The sequence below is a fragment of the Pelobates fuscus genome, chromosome 8 (genome assembly GCF_036172605.1).
Source record: "Pelobates fuscus isolate aPelFus1 chromosome 8, aPelFus1.pri, whole genome shotgun sequence".
NCBI classification, from domain to species: domain Eukaryota; kingdom Metazoa; phylum Chordata; class Amphibia; order Anura; family Pelobatidae; genus Pelobates; species Pelobates fuscus.
Window position 1 is genome coordinate 142438492 of NC_086324.1, and position 16621 is coordinate 142455112.

The following is a 16621-nucleotide window of genomic DNA, read 5'->3' on the forward strand; positions in this document are numbered from 1 at the left end:
TTCTAGAGTAAGTTTAGAATATTTTAGGCTTACTCTACAGCAAGGGATATCCATGGTAGCTCTCACAATGATTTGCCAGTGCTGAGGATCTACTTGCTGCACAACATTTCATTTTAGAATAAAACTGTGATCCACCAATACTGAAATAGCAAGACGGTCCACTTTAGGTCAATAATAAAAATCAGTCTTTACTTGCCAAATGTATACATTAATATTCCCTTAATTTTTCATCCTGCCTGCTTAATGTGCTCTCTGCATGTAGATACATTATACTCACTGCTATTCTGGACAGAAAGAGTGTCTAAGTTGGCACAGTTTGCATTCTAGGATAACTATATGTTTAAAGATTCCGTAGCAGGTGTTTCAATAAGAAGGACATGTATATCAATGTTCCGGACCATAGATGGTACATGTCCTGCATTAACCATTTACAAATGCTTGTGTAAGCTCCTGATGATAAATTGTATTTGTTCAAGTACATACATCTATTTAAGTAAGTGTGTGGAGATCTACAATGCCTATCACTTGACGTTCCTTCAGTAAAGAATAATATAACTTTTCTTTTAACAAGTAAATTAAATTTGATATTACTGGTGGGATGTAGGATATTCCAACTCTTAGAGCTTGGTGTGTTTCTCCATCAAAACTAAGCTTAGTTTGCTGTATCTCTTTTACTCACAGCCTACTTGTGAGCTACCTCTTTCAATGATAAAGGTTGTGTATTATATGTGATAGAGGTAGAGAACTTGGATTATGATTTATTATAAAAATGCTGAGAGATGGTCCTAGATTTCTTTTGGTTTGGACCATTTCAGTAGAGCAACACCCACAATTAGGGTGCCACATATGATAAGAATGCAGTATTAGTCCCCTTTCCTTATGGTATTCTTGCCGTCTGTCTGTTTCTTTATAAATCTGTAAGACCTGTGTTATCCATTAATATAAATGATGTGAAAATGAACATTTTATTACTATAGCACAATTATCTTGCAACAAAAATGATTTCCCTTTTTTGTATATCTGGCGTATTTTGGCTTACTGTATTATAACTTACGGCTTATTATATTAAAATTGTGCTTGTTATTTTGATTAGTCTGACAAAATGATAATTACACAAAATACGCTCCTTTTTTTCTATGCTTTAATATGGCATATCATTTGTTCAGTGCACAATGTTAATTTACTCATTGTCAAACCAATGAAAGGATAACTATCACCAGAATTATTTTTTTAAAATATTATAAGAATCATTGCTGCATGCCGTAAAAAATGACATTTAAAAAGAAAAATTAAGTATATGTAAAAATACCTGAAAATCTGGCCTCTACTTTCACAGATCATTAGATCCCTCTGCTATATTCTCACACCTTCAGTCAGACTGAGGTAGACTGCGACTGACAGACTCCTGCTTTACTGCCTTCACAGATCGGTGATGTCATCAGTCATTGCTCTGTATTGTCTACCCAGTCAGAATTCCGAACACATTGGCAATTCTCATATTTACTAAAGCCAAATGCGTCAGAATTCGCTCGGTCCGAAATAAATCTCTGAATTACCAAACTCATCTGAACCAATCGACAACAGCAATCGACAAAGCTAGCAACCAGTGGGCAAATAGTACAAAAAACAACTTGTCAGCGCGAGGGTTAATTGTGTGGTGGCTGGCCAGCACTTGTTAGCCAGCTGCCCCATGGAAAAAGCAAAAAATAAAAAATAGTAACTAGAAATCACATATTGATACAATGAAGTTATTTTACCTCCATTCTACAGGTAGGGGAATGCATACTAAGCATTAAAACTACCAACTTGGCCGCCATTCCTGCACATTAGCCAGAAAATGCCCCATTGGAATTTAAACCACACAGGGCGATGGCTGATGACTTCACCGATTGGTGCAGGGAGTAAAAAAGGAGCCTAGCGGCCAGATTCTACCTCAGTCCGATCAAAGGTGTAGGAATATGGCAGAGGGATCTAGTGTTCTGTGAAAGTAGGGGTTAGATCAGGTATGTTTACATATACTTCATTAAAAATATATATATTTTTTACACATGCAGCAAGGATTTTTATAATAAAAAAATAAATAAAATGCATTCTGGGGATAGTTGGCCTTTAAGACCATGTATGCACATTAGATCTAACATGACAGTATTATGTTAATTTCTATCTTCACACATCAAATTCAGATCAAGCTCTCACTTTTAAATGGATACATGTATAAATGCACAAAATGCAAGCTGCACATTGGCAGCATATCATTTACAGTTGTAAAAAAAAATTGCCTTAAACGCTCAGTAAACTTTAATAAGAATGTTTGCTTTGGGGTTTGTTTGTTTTTTATGAGAAAATACGTTATTTTTAAATTCCCAGTGGAAAAGTTCAGAAAGAAACAATCCATGTATCATACTTGTTTTATTTTGTGTGATGTTAAGATAGAGCTGGGCAAAACGCAGATCACTAGATATTGTAGAACTACAACTGCCATGTTGCTGATCAGCCACAACATTAAAACCACTGACAGGTGAAGTGAATACAATTGATTATATCATTATAATGGCAAATGTCAAAGGGTGGCATATATTGGGCGGCAAGAGAACAGTCCTTGAATTTAAACAATTGGAAGCAGAGAACATAGGCAAGCGAAGAGATTTGAGTGATTTTGACAAGGGTCAATTAGTGATGGCTAGTACATGGTACAAGGAAGGACAACTGGTGAACCAGCGTCATGGGCGCACAAGGCTCAATGAGTGCACATGGGGGTGAAGGCTAACTGAATAGCTACTGTAGTTTAATTTGCTGAAAATCTCAATGCTGGCCATGATAGCAAGGTGTCAGAACACACAGTGCATGCCTGTCTTCTGTATATGGGGCGTAACATGGCCAAAAGCACCTTCAATCGGGACGTGAGCGTCAGAACTGGACCATGGTTGTAGGAAGGTCTGATGAATCATGTTTTCTTTTAGATCTGGTGGATGGCAGCAGAATGCACTATGGAAAGAAGACAGTCCGGCAGAGGCAGTGTTATGTTCTTGGCAGTGGCGTAGCAAGAGGGAGGGGGCGTTCCGCTCCAGGCGGCACTTTTGTTGGGGGGAAAGGCCCCTGCTTCTACCTTATGAGTGAGACCTGGCAGCGATCCTGCTCTGCTTGCCAGGTCTTCTCTGTGCAGTGCAGAAAGAGAGAGGGGAAGAATCAGGGCGGGAGGATGGAAGTGAGGTTAAACAATAGTTCTTCCCTGCACACGTCCCCTCTTCCCCTGCCTCCCTGATAGCCCTCTCCCTGCACAGCACCCCTCTCCCCCTCCCCCCGCACAGATCCCCTGCCTCCCTGAACGCCCTCCTCCCTGTACAGATCCCCTCTCTCCCTGCGTCCCTGACAGCCCCCCTCCCTGCACAGCTTCCCCTCCCTCCCCTGCACACATCCCCCTGCTTCCCTGGCAGCCCCCTCCTTGCACTGATCCTCTCTCCCCCTGCACACATCCCCCTCCCTGCACAGATCCCCCTGCCTCCCTGGCAGCTCCCTCTCTGTACAGATCCCCTCTTCCCCTGCCTCCGTGACAGCCCCTTGCCTCCCCTGCACAGATCCACCTGCCTCCCTGACATCCCCTCTCCCTGTACAGATAACCTCTCCCCCTGCCTCCTTAACAGCCCCCTCCCTGCACAGATCCCCTCTCTCCCTGTCTCCCTGACAGTCCCCCTCCCTGCACAGATCCCCTCTCCCCCTCCCTCCCCTGCACAAATCCCCCTGCCTCCCTGACAGTCCCCCTACTTGCACAGATCCCCGCTCCCCCTGCCTCCCCTGCACAGATCCCCCTGCCTCCCTGCCACCCCAGCACCCTGGCAGTTCCTTTCCCTCCACTGCACAGATCCATTCTCCCTGCACCGTCCCCCTCCCTCCACAGACTCCCACTCCATCCCTGCACACTCCACACACACCCTTGTAGGAAATTGGCATTCCGTGAAATCTTTGTTTGTCACATATCAGTTTTCATAACAATCGAATCAAATATCTTGCAGTTAACTTATGTTTATTCAAACATAACAATCCATCTGGTAATAACAAATGTCTTTAACATTCTTTGTCCAATACAGAGAGCAATTTTCCAGTTGTTATCCATTTTTGATGTTAAAGGTATTGGCCACGAATTCTAAACTACAATCAGTTTTATGGGTTTAAAATTCAGTTACAGAGGGGAGTATACATAAGATTGCCTTACTTTAAAATAAGTGGCTATCTTAGAAAAAGGGGAGTTACTTAGCATCATTTGAAATCTATGATTAAAGTCATACGTTATATTTGGCGGCAAGATATGTGAGACAAAGAACTTCTATATACATGATGTAATGAATAATTGCCTGTAGAAATGTGAGTCTTCAAAGGAATTCAGGCTTTCAAGGCTAGGTCAAAGGTTACTATAAACAAGCCCTTCAACATCACTCTTAAAGTGAACCAGATGTGGTCTCCATTCCTTATACAATGAAAGTCTGTAATACTCTATAGGCCAAGGTATGGCTTCTCAATTTCAGTGTTCTTGAAGCAATCCGAATAAAACTAATAATATTTATATCAACACATTAAATACATTTAAAGTACATAATAATATTTTTCAAGCCCCTCTTTGATGCTTTATTTGAATGAATTTTAAAATATTGCATCATAATAACTTATACCAATTACTTATGGGATTTTAATTTTTTTTTTTCTGATATTGATCTAAGTATCAGTTTACAAGGAAAGGCCTTTTAACACAGCCATTTCCAGTTGTCTGTATTGCTTTTTACACTCCAAGAGGGAGAAGCAAGCCATTTTAACCCTTTCATTTCTGAACTCCTAAGAACAAAATTCTTGTTACAATTACCTTTAAATTTTTCACTAATTCATTAATTTACCTTGGGCATTGATTTTACCTAACATTAATAATAACAGTATCATAGTTATTATGCTGTGCAATTGTATACAGTTTACATTAACCAAAAAACACAATCGGTTTGATTTAGTCCATGAAATATTGTCCTCTCCAATCGAATCCACAAGCACAGTCTCTTTGAAAGTCCATAATGTCCTTTGAAAGTCCAAACAATTTGTCCTTTTATTTAAAATCATACAGGTTTTTGTCCATGTAAAACAGTATTAGTTCTGTAATGAAAAACAGATGGCAGTTTACTATTCTTATACATTAGTACATTTCTTATACCTTAGTACATTTATTTTACATTGATCACTAGACACAAGAATTGATTTATTACACTTTGTACCAATGTTTGCTTTTTAAACCTGTAACACAGTTTGTTCTAATTTTTATTCTTAGACCAACATAAGGACCATAAGGACCTTCCCAACTTGCTTTTCATAGACCTGGTGTTTTAAAGGATTTTACCATTGCCTTGTAACCTGGCTTAAACATATCTGCATAATTTCCCTGTGTTACTTCTTTATATGTATTTAATTTATTTATATAGCGCCATCAGATTCCGTAGCGCTGTACAACTTTAACACATAGTTTACCATAAGGGACGACATTTGAAGTAGCAAACTTCAATTCTAACAATAGATGTTCCTGTAATACTTTTAACTATTCAGCTTGTTCTGCTGTAACTTGGAACAAAAGGTTCATTAGGGAAAGTGATTACATAGTTCTACATGTCACTAACTCATGAGGTGACACTTGAGTTTGGATTTGCAGGAATAGACATTAATACTCCTGGTAAATATGTTAACCAATTACTCTTATCTTAAAGCATTTTTATTTCTATTTTATTTTATTCATTTTAATTTAGAAATTAATTTATATAGAGTACCATGGTCTTTTTGCCAAAGGAACTCTCTGCAATTTTGGTTTCTAGTATTTAGGTCTTGGATTAATTGAACACATATGAGACACTTCTGCAATATATGGATACACTTTTTGGTATAAATTAGGATGATACAATTTATTTTGCAGGACCTTAAATAGTTGTCCTGTACCCAAATGCCCTGTGTACGATGATTGAATACAATCAGCTCTTGTAATAAGCCACTAGGTACAAATGTTTGTGTTTCATTGTGTTTAACCCTGTACATGCCAGTTTCAGTATCTAGATCCATTCTTTTTATACTGAAAGCTACATCCTTCCATTCTCTATCTGATCTTATAGGGTATTTGTTATTTGTCTTTTTACTAACAGTTGCACTCATTAGATTTTCCAAGTATTACAACTCCTCAGACAAAGTTTCCTTTGATTCCTGATCTACAAGTCTGTTTCACAACAACAAGTTAAACCTTTATTTTCTGCTTAATTAAACAGTTCTGCCAGAATACCTGCATGTTTTAAAGCTTTATCCTGAGAATCTACCATTCCTCTTTTCTCCATATTGGGAGGTGAAGTGTTAAAGCTTTAACTACATAACTGCTGTCACTGATTATATTCACTGGGTCATATACTGTTATTCTAGAACTTCCTTTACAGACTCTAACTCCGCTTTCTGAGCAGCCATATGGCCTGGCAGTCTATCTTTGCAATTCTTTTGTTTAATCGTCATATATGACAAAACCTGTGTGATGTAATCCATCAACATAAAATCTCGTCCCTCCACATACAAACTAGAAATCCCTTGTATTGTTTGCTTCTCAAAAGGAGATCTGGATTATATTTCCATTTCCTTCTGACATCAAATCAGGAATAGCATATCTTTTACTGGTTTCTACCCTGGGTGGTTTATTTTGTAACTGGCTATATACTCCTAACTCAGAACAATTTTGTAACAGTTTTAGATATTTGGGGGGTTTGTAAATTTATCTGTCCAAATCCTGCCATGGGTTGTGTTGCTTCTGAAGCCCATCATACAGCCATGAGCTGTTTTACATAGGAAAACATTCCTCTTTCCACTGGATACATAATTTTAGAAAAATATCCCAGCATTCGTAAAGATTCATGCTACCTTTGCATTAAACTGCTATTAATGAAGAGACACCTGCGTAACATTGAACAATATATGGTACTGTTTCAATGGGAGCAGCTAGCACAGGCGCTTGTGTGAGAGCATCTTTTAACAGATTTAACTCTTTTCAAATTCCCCTGTCCAGATGATCTTATCTTTTATATTTTAGCATATTGCATATTGTATAAGGGTTTTGCTATCCCTTCCATATCATATATAAATTCTCTGCTAACATTTATCAAGCTTAAACATTTCTGTACATGATACCCTGTCATTGGCCTTGGCAATTGCTGCAATGCTTTAACCCTTGCTGTACATGGCGTTTTACATTCTGGATCTATATTAACTCCTAGGAAAGTCAATCTTTCCTTCAAGATCTGCACTTTGAATGTGTTCAGTTTTAACCCATTATCTGCCAGTGTTTGACAATTATCACACAGTATCTGCTCATGCTCTTCCCGTGTTACTGTTTGAACTTAACAGATCATCAATATATTGCAAAATCTTATTCCCATACCCCAGGGGTTCCAATACTTGAGCCATTGCTTTATGAAAGTAAGCTGGCGAGGAGTGGAAGCCCTGTAGCAACACCTGGAACAGATATTGATGATTTTTAAAGGTAAAAGCATAGCGATACTAGCTATCTGGATTGAATGGTATAGAAAAGAACACATTGACTATATCCAATACAGAAAGTACTTAACATTAGCATCTATTTGCGCCATGATATCTGATGAGATTTACTTATTCACCACATACGTGTCTACAATTAAACCATAAGTGCCATTGGCTTGATTATTAGCCAAATGGTGACTTACATTTGGAATTACCCACTCTCAACACTCCTTGAGATACTAATGCTTTTATCACCTGATTCACACCTTCTTCTTATTCTTTGGGATCTTATATTGTTTAACTGCAGGGGGTCTAGAACTACAATTACAACTTGCAAATTCACTATCCCACAATCTTGTTTAGACTTAGAGCACACTGTGGGGTATTTAGTTTTAAGATATGGTACAACCTCATCATCTTGTTGTATAGAAGGTGACACTTCACTCTGTTTTACAGTTATATCATGTGGCGAAACCAGCTTCGCCACTGTGAACTGGAGAGGCCTGGCTGCTAGCCTCCTGCCCGCTGACTATGGCCCCTGGACATATTGCACTTTAAAGACTATATTTGGGCATGTACTAATTTGTATTGCTGCTACTGGCCCTTTAAAATCAGCAATGGACATTTTGGGACTACTGTCCCTTTAAGACTGTGGAGCGTAGTACAGTAATCCTGCCTTTAATACTTTCATGTCATGTATGTATTTTTGTATGCAGTTAACCTGGGTTATATATGTGTACAGCATTCATCTGATTGTTCGGTAGAATCACTCCATTTATTATATTGAGGAAACTACCGAACAACCAGACCACCCAGGACTAAGTGTGCCTCCAATTACCGTTTGCAACAATGTTGCAAACGGGTAATTGGCAATCATGTAATGTGTTCTGTGTCCTCTAGGTGGCCGCCATTCAGGAAACAACCACGTGGCGGCGGCCATCTTAAACTACCGAACAGCGGTGTTTTGCCGTCGAGTGTCTGGAACTAAAATCGGACACTTGACTAGGCAAACACCGCTGAGACCTCCATACTTCCAGAAATTCGTATGGAAACTACCGAATGACCCGCCGTTCGGTAGAAAGAACCCCACAAACAAGGGAATTCATTCTAACCCTCTCCAGGCTCTATAACACAGGCAATTCGCCTGTTTTCATTCCCTTGTTTGTGACCGACCGCAGGGCCAAAATGCATGGAACTGATTTCGGATACTTTACCCATGCGGTCGGTCAATACTTTAAAGTTCCATAACTCCTGAACCATTTATCCGAATGGGCTGATTCTTGCATATGTTGTCCCCCTGAATAAGGGCTATCAGGGGATACCTGTTTTGGAGGTGTAGCATATGTATTTGGGGTACATCCAGGAATTGGGGAAAAAGGTGTACAGTATAATTGTGTTAAGTGTTAATCTAAGGGGAGGAAATGTGTGGGAGGTACATCCATGTGATTGGTTAATTTCATCCTCCCCCTGGGAGTGTCCTGTATGTACTTGTTGGTAATAAAAGCCAGACTGGGTGTCCCAGTCTTGAGTTCCTGCTTAACCCTCAAAATGAAGTGTCGTCTCGTTCTTGGGGGGGATTGGATTGTAAGCTGACTGCCAAGAGTGTAAGCCGATTGTATGCTTTTCTTGTTCAGCTGTTCCAGTTCGGAGTGTTATTTCGTATCCAGCTCGTGAGTTCTGATGTTCTGCAGTAGCTGTGCCTGTCTATGGAAAAGGGGATTATCGCCTAAACGCATTTTTCCCCTTGTATGCTGAAACGGTCCGTTACAATTGGTGGCAAGCGGCGGGATCGTTCCTACAACCAGAGGGACAGCTACAGACAACACCATTTTTTGGATTACAAATTGAGGGCAACGCTAGTATCCGTACAGCGACCCTATCTACAAAGGAACTCAGAAAATGGAGGAGAAGTTTCAAGTTAGATTGGACGATTACGTCCTGGAGTCTGGAGCAGTCTCAGAGGAGAACATGTTGATGTACAGAGAGACTGTCAGAGCCAGATTGTGGGACGAAGCCCTAGAGGAAGTACAGTATTCACGAGGGGATCAGCGCCGCAGCAGAAGGCAGCGAATTCTGGCTAGAATGGCAGAGCGGATGCCCCTCCTGAGAAAACAGACCACAGAAAAGTGGGTGACTAGACTCGAGATTCTAGTATACGCAGAACTGGTGCTCGACGACGCATACCAGGCGCTACAGTGGTACGCGGCTCAGTGTGTCCCCAGGATGGCAGAGTATGAGTTCCCAGAAGGCGGAGATTACACTGGCCCCGGTCGATTTTGGAATAATAGTGGTGACGAGGACTTTGGGGAAGATACCGACTATCGTTTTTGGGACCTGTACGGCATCCGAGAGAACATGCTGGGTCTCTTTGGCGCTATTGACCTCGAGGCAGACCTACGATATTTGGTTAACCAGGAATGGAACCTGGAGGGGGATTACCTGCGACTCATCAATGAGGCCTGGGAAGAGACAACCGGTCCTCCCGCCCAACAGCAACCAGCAGTACCCGAGGTAGCAGAGGTATCCAGCGACTTGGAGCAGACAAGTATGGAAGGCTCTGACGCTGAAGATGATTTTATGGCCAAGGTGAGGCAGCAAGTGGCCCAGTATGGGGGTTATATATCCATGGACACATTCCAGGGGATCTGGAACCAGGTCATGGCTGAGCAAAACTCAAAGATGGACGAAGAGTATGATGAGCAGGAAGAGTGGTACAGCAGCAGAGTAGAGGCTGCATCCGAGGAGGTTAGCCGCCCCCCCCTGAGGCGGCAGGAAGAACCCGAAGTAGGGGTCCTCATAGACTGGTCCTGTGAGCAACCCCAGGGAGATGAAGGTGTCGTCCTTCCTCCCCAGCGGCAGTGTGTACCCCAGGGAGGTGAAGGTGTCGTCCTTCCTCCCCAGCGGCAGATTGTACCTCAGGGAGCTGAAGGTGCCGTCCTTCCTCCCCAGCGGCAGTGTGTGTCCCAGGGAGATGAAGGTGTCGTCCTTCCTCCCCAGCAGCAGGCTGAGTTACAGGGGGCAGAGGTTGTTGTTCCTGCCCCCCAGCGGAAAAGTGATATGCCAGGAAGGCAGTGTGAAGTAAAGGGAGAGGAGAGCAGCGTCCTCCCTCCCCAGCGGCAGTGTGTGTCTCCGGGAGCTGATGGTGTCGTCCATCCTCCCCAGCGGCAGGCTGAGTTACAGGGGGCAGAGGTTGTTGTTCCTGCCCCCCAGCAACAAAGTGATGTGCCAGGAAGGCAGTGTGAGGTGAAGGGAGAGGAGAGCAGCGTCCTTCCTCCCCAGCGGCAGTGTGTACCTCAGGGAGCAGAAGGTGCCATCCTTTCTCCCCAGCGGCAGTTTGCCATCCAGAGAGAGGAACTTGTTACACCCTCTCTCCCACGGCAACCTAATCCACCAAGGGGAGATGTTAAGCCCCACAACTGTGCAGATGGGACCGTAGTCTCTGCACTTACAGCACAAGGGATAGGGACGGTCGGTCCTGTTCCCCAGCCTCAGTGTGATGGATCCAAAGGGGAGACAGTCGGTCTCCCCCTCCGGCAGTCGAGCTGTGCACCTAAAGGGGAGACAGCCAGTCTCCAGCAACCAGGCGCCCACCAGACTACTCCCGTGGTAGGGCTGGCAACAGGACAGAGTACCGCTGGTCTCTGCCCCCTCAGCAACCCACCAAGGCAGCCTACCCGTCTCCCACCCAGCAGTGGTGAAACACCAGAACTTGGACAAAATCCTTCCTCACCCAGATGTAGTAACCGGTTAGTGTGGGTGGGCTGCTCTGTTATTTCTGTTTCGTGGGTGGGTTGCTGGACTAACCAGGGCACTGACCGGCAGAAAGTCAGGTACCCTGTTAGTCTAATTGACAAAGGGGAGAAATGTGGCGAAACCAGCTTCGCCACTGTGAACTGGAGAGGCCTGGCTGCTAGCCTCCTGCCCGCTGACTATGGCCCCTGGACATATTGCACTTTAAAGACTATATTTGGGCATGTACTAATTTGTATTGCTGCTACTGGCCCTTTAAAATCAGCAATGGACATTTTGGGACTACTGTCCCTTTAAGACTGTGGAGCGTAGTACAGTAATCCTGCCTTTAATACTTTCATGTCATGTATGTATTTTTGTATGCAGTTAACCTGGGTTATATATGTGTACAGCATTCATCTGATTGTTCGGTAGAATCACTCCATTTATTATATTGAGGAAACTACCGAACAACCAGACCACCCAGGACTAAGTGTGCCTCCAATTACCGTTTGCAACAATGTTGCAAACGGGTAATTGGCAATCATGTAATGTGTTCTGTGTCCTCTAGGTGGCCGCCATTCAGGAAACAACCACGTGGCGGCGGCCATCTTAAACTACCGAACAGCGGTGTTTTGCCGTCGAGTGTCTGGAACTAAAATCGGACACTTGACTAGGCAAACACCGCTGAGACCTCCATACTTCCAGAAATTCGTATGGAAACTACCGAATGACCCGCCGTTCGGTAGAAAGAACCCCACAAACAAGGGAATTCATTCTAACCCTCTCCAGGCTCTATAACACAGGCAATTCGCCTGTTTTCATTCCCTTGTTTGTGACCGACCGCAGGGCCAAAATGCATGGAACTGATTTCGGATACTTTACCCATGCGGTCGGTCAATACTTTAAAGTTCCATAACTCCTGAACCATTTATCCGAATGGGCTGATTCTTGCATATGTTGTCCCCCTGAATAAGGGCTATCAGGGGATACCTGTTTTGGAGGTGTAGCATATGTATTTGGGGTACATCCAGGAATTGGGGAAAAAGGTGTACAGTATAATTGTGTTAAGTGTTAATCTAAGGGGAGGAAATGTGTGGGAGGTACATCCATGTGATTGGTTAATTTCATCCTCCCCCTGGGAGTGTCCTGTATGTACTTGTTGGTAATAAAAGCCAGACTGGGTGTCCCAGTCTTGAGTTCCTGCTTAACCCTCAAAATGAAGTGTCGTCTCGTTCTTGGGGGGGATTGGATTGTAAGCTGACTGCCAAGAGTGTAAGCCGATTGTATGCTTTTCTTGTTCAGCTGTTCCAGTTCGGAGTGTTATTTCGTATCCAGCTCGTGAGTTCTGATGTTCTGCAGTAGCTGTGCCTGTCTATGGAAAAGGGGATTATCGCCTAAACGCATTTTTCCCCTTGTATGCTGAAACGGTCCGTTACATATCATGACTAAACTATCTTAAATTATTAGGTTTAACCACTCAACCTGTTTTGCTCTCACCTAAAGCTTGCCATAAAACCAAATTTAATAACTTAAATTTTTAAAGGCAAGCGTGTTTTATTAGAGTCATTCCTGCTCCTGTTTCTAATAAAACTCTGTTATTTTTCCCTCTAGTCTTCCATAAATATATGGTCGCCCATCTTCACTTCGTTATCAGCATGATAGATCTGATAATAGCTAGGGGTTTCACATCCCTATTTATTGGTGAGTTTAGGCAGATTTTACTTGTCGATTTGTGACACCTTTCTTTCAATGGCACTTAACATCAGTATACACTCTTCACATGAATTTGATATGTGAGGGGGGGTTGGTTGAAGATGTATGCTCTGTTTTTACAGCTGCCACTCTCTGTAGATTCTTATGGTCTGGGAAATTCAATTTTCTTTCCCTTTCACTGGGTAAGTTTTTTTCTTCATATTTAGGACAATATCTCCTAACATGACCTTATTGGTTGCAATTATAGCATACCATAGAATTACTCTAATAAAACCCTATAATATCTATCTTGGGGTGTGGCCGAATAGTTTTTAGTACCCTGGTAATTTTGTTAATTTTTGTGGTCTTTCCTTAAACCTCACTCTAAAATTACCATATTCAATTAATAACCTAATTTCTCCTTCTATCTTCTTCACTAGACACATTTTTAATAGGGGCCAGTCCTGCTGAAGTATCCCTAGACAAAAGTGTGTCTGTGCAACATTTTAGTTATTCCTGTGTTTTTCCTTTTTAACAATTGCAAGGATTTCATAATTTTCATAGCAGCAACATCTCTTAATCTAGCTCATTTGGTTACCCTGATGTTATAGAGACATATTCACTAACACTCTGCCTGTGTTACTCTTTAGACATAGTAAACTGTTTTGTGTCAGTAATCAAATTCCATGCCTTATTCCTTAAATTAGCACAAACATGTATATCATAATTTTCTCCATTTAAATTAATCAAAAATAGAAAATTCTAAACTATTCAAACCAGTTGCACACTGTACAACCATTAGCAATATATTTGGAAACAATTCCTGCAACTAAACTCTGGGCTTTTCACATTCCTTATCCTCCAACACATCAATGAGTTAATTTTTAACCCATTCACTTAATGAGGCTGGCAGCCAGATCAAACGACATCTGGTGGCTACCACATCACTAAATTTTTGTTTATTCATTTCACCTTCAAAAACCCACATATTGTAAAAAGGTCCTCTCTGCTCATCATATTTAGACACATTTTTAATCAATCTGGCTAATCTGAGAGTATCCATCTGACCCTTTTTCTTGCACAATTTCCCCATTTTCCTATATCTTTTCTTCTCTCCTGCCCTTTTCACACAACTTCTACTTTAATCCAAATCTTTCAGATTTTTCCACAAAATATCTGTAACATTCCCCAGACTAGCAATTTTTGCAAATTGTCAAGATTAGTAACAAAGTCTAATCTTGGACATGTGAGACATTGTTTTATGGGTTCTATTTAACAGATCAGTCTGATTCTTAAACATTTCTTTCATTATATTAAAATCTTAATTTCCTTGACATTACTTAAACCTTTCAACAACTGCCGAGAGTCTGAGGTTTTGTTTCAACTAATGTTGCATCCAATGCACTCTCAAAAGAGAGCCATGGGGGGCGATTTCCTTCTTTTAACACTTTTAAGGAGATTTACAGTTTAGCTAGAGGCTAGGTAAATTACTAGACCTTGCAACAACACATATATTTTTCAATTGTTTTTAACAACACATTTCTTTTTTTTTGTTTCGATGTATTACAAACATAACAATTACTGGTCTTTTTAAGTTGACACCATTCCTTTATAGAATCTTTAGTTTCCAGAAAGCCTTTTGCCAGTAATGCAACTTTTTCTTTCCCTTTTAACCACATTGCTTTGCTCATTACCAGTTAATCTGTCTAACCATTTCAATACACAATAGCGTTTTCAGGATTAACTCTTTTACAGACAGATCCTGTTACATTTGACAGCAGTCTTTTGCTGCCAATCCATAATTAACTAAACAGTTAATACAATTTGTTTCAATATACATATGAGCAACTTCTACAGACATGTTAAAGACACATACCCTTGAAGTATTTGATTTCCACAGGTGTGCGCATCATCTGATGGAAGAATACTTTTTGGAATATGTAGTTATTTCTTGAGAATCCTCCGAAATGCCATCTTCGATCTGCAATTCGTCATAACATTTATTTCTTCATAAATAAAGTATGGATAAAAGGATACAGATTGTCCTCTCAATTATTATCGTCATATTCTTCCGTCAGTACTGAGCATATTTTATTTCCACGTTCGAACGATTTTTCCCCCTGCGCAACTCTATTTTCGCATAGTAAAACTGAATGTTTAAATAAAGGATTTTTGGGATGCCATCCTGCTGTATCAGTCAATTGTGTTTCTCCTGTTGCAAGCCGGGTACTAAAGCTTTTTTCTTCAGGGAACAATTTCAACTTTTCTTCAGTGAGTTTCTTGTCTTCTTCTTGTAATCTTCTTGTAGCTTGTAGCAGTCATAATTCAGGCTTAAATCAAAAGTTTGCTGTTGTTGGTGCCCGCATTCTCCACCATTAAATGTAGGAAATTGGCATTCCGTGAAATCTTTGTTTGTCACATATCAGTTTTCATAACAATCGAATCAAATATCTTGCAGTTAACTTATGTTTATTCAAACATAACAATCCATCTGGTAATAACAAATGTCTTTAACATTCTTTGTCCAATACAGAGAGCAATTTTCCAGTTGTTATCCATTTTTGATGTTAAAGGTATTGGCCACGAATTCTAAACTACAATCAGTTTTATGGATTTAAAATTCAGTTACAGAGGGGAGTATACATAAGATTGCCTTACTTTAAAATAAGTGGCTATCTTAGAAAAAGGGGAGTTACTTAGCATCATTTGAAATCTATGATTAAAGTCATACGTTATATTTGGCGGCAAGATATGTGAGACAAAGAACTTCTATATACATGATGTAATGAATAATTGCCTGTAGAAATGTGAGTCTTCAAAGGAATTCAGGCTTTCAAGGCTAGGTCAAAGGTTACTATAAACAAGCCCTTCAACATCACTCTTAAAGTGAACCAGATGTGGTCTCCATTCCTTATACAATGAAAGTCTGTAATACTCTATAGGCCAAGGTATGGCTTCTCAATTTCAGTGTTCTTGAAGCAATCCGAATAAAACTTATAATATTTATATCAACACATTAAATACATTTAAAGTACATAATAATATTTTTCAACCCTCCCTCCCAAAAAATAAAAGTATATATTTTAAAAATGTGTAAAAAATTTAATTCAATAAGCTGTGTTTCACTCCTAAGTGTTTCTTTTCACACCAATAAAAAGTTAAATATACTGAAGCACTTCAGTAACAATAATTATTTAAAGGAACACTCTGCCCACATAGGCAAACCCATTCCACATAAAATCACTGTTTAGTAGATATGCCCCCAATGAATTACATGAATGCATTTTTCATGTATGTATTTACTGGGTGTATATCTTAAAAAACTTGAAAAGGTTGTAAACTGTGTTGGGCTAGAGGCATTGAGTACTTAAAAGAGGTATGTCTGGTGCAGCCACGGACTTCCGCGACTGCACCGGACATGCCATGGGTCGAGATAGGGGCGGCAAACACAGGGACAGCCCCAGGCGGCCAAAGCTCTAGCTATGCCACTGGTTCATGGCAATGTTCTGCTGGGAAACCTAGGGTCCTGGCATTCATATGGATGTTACTTTGACAATATACTAGAGATTATTGCAGACCATGTACACCCCTTAGTGGCAATGGTGTTCCCTGATGGCAGCCTCTTTCAGCAAGATAATACCCTGCCACGCTGTTAAATCTATTCAGGAAT

General features: G+C 40.9%; 1 protein-coding gene across 1 annotated transcript in view; it reads left to right on the plus strand.

Moving 5' to 3' along the window:
* The window catches only part of DNAH3 (dynein axonemal heavy chain 3), a 355798-nt gene that overhangs the window by 119830 nt on the left and 219347 nt on the right, over positions 1-16621 (plus strand). The window lies entirely within an intron of this gene.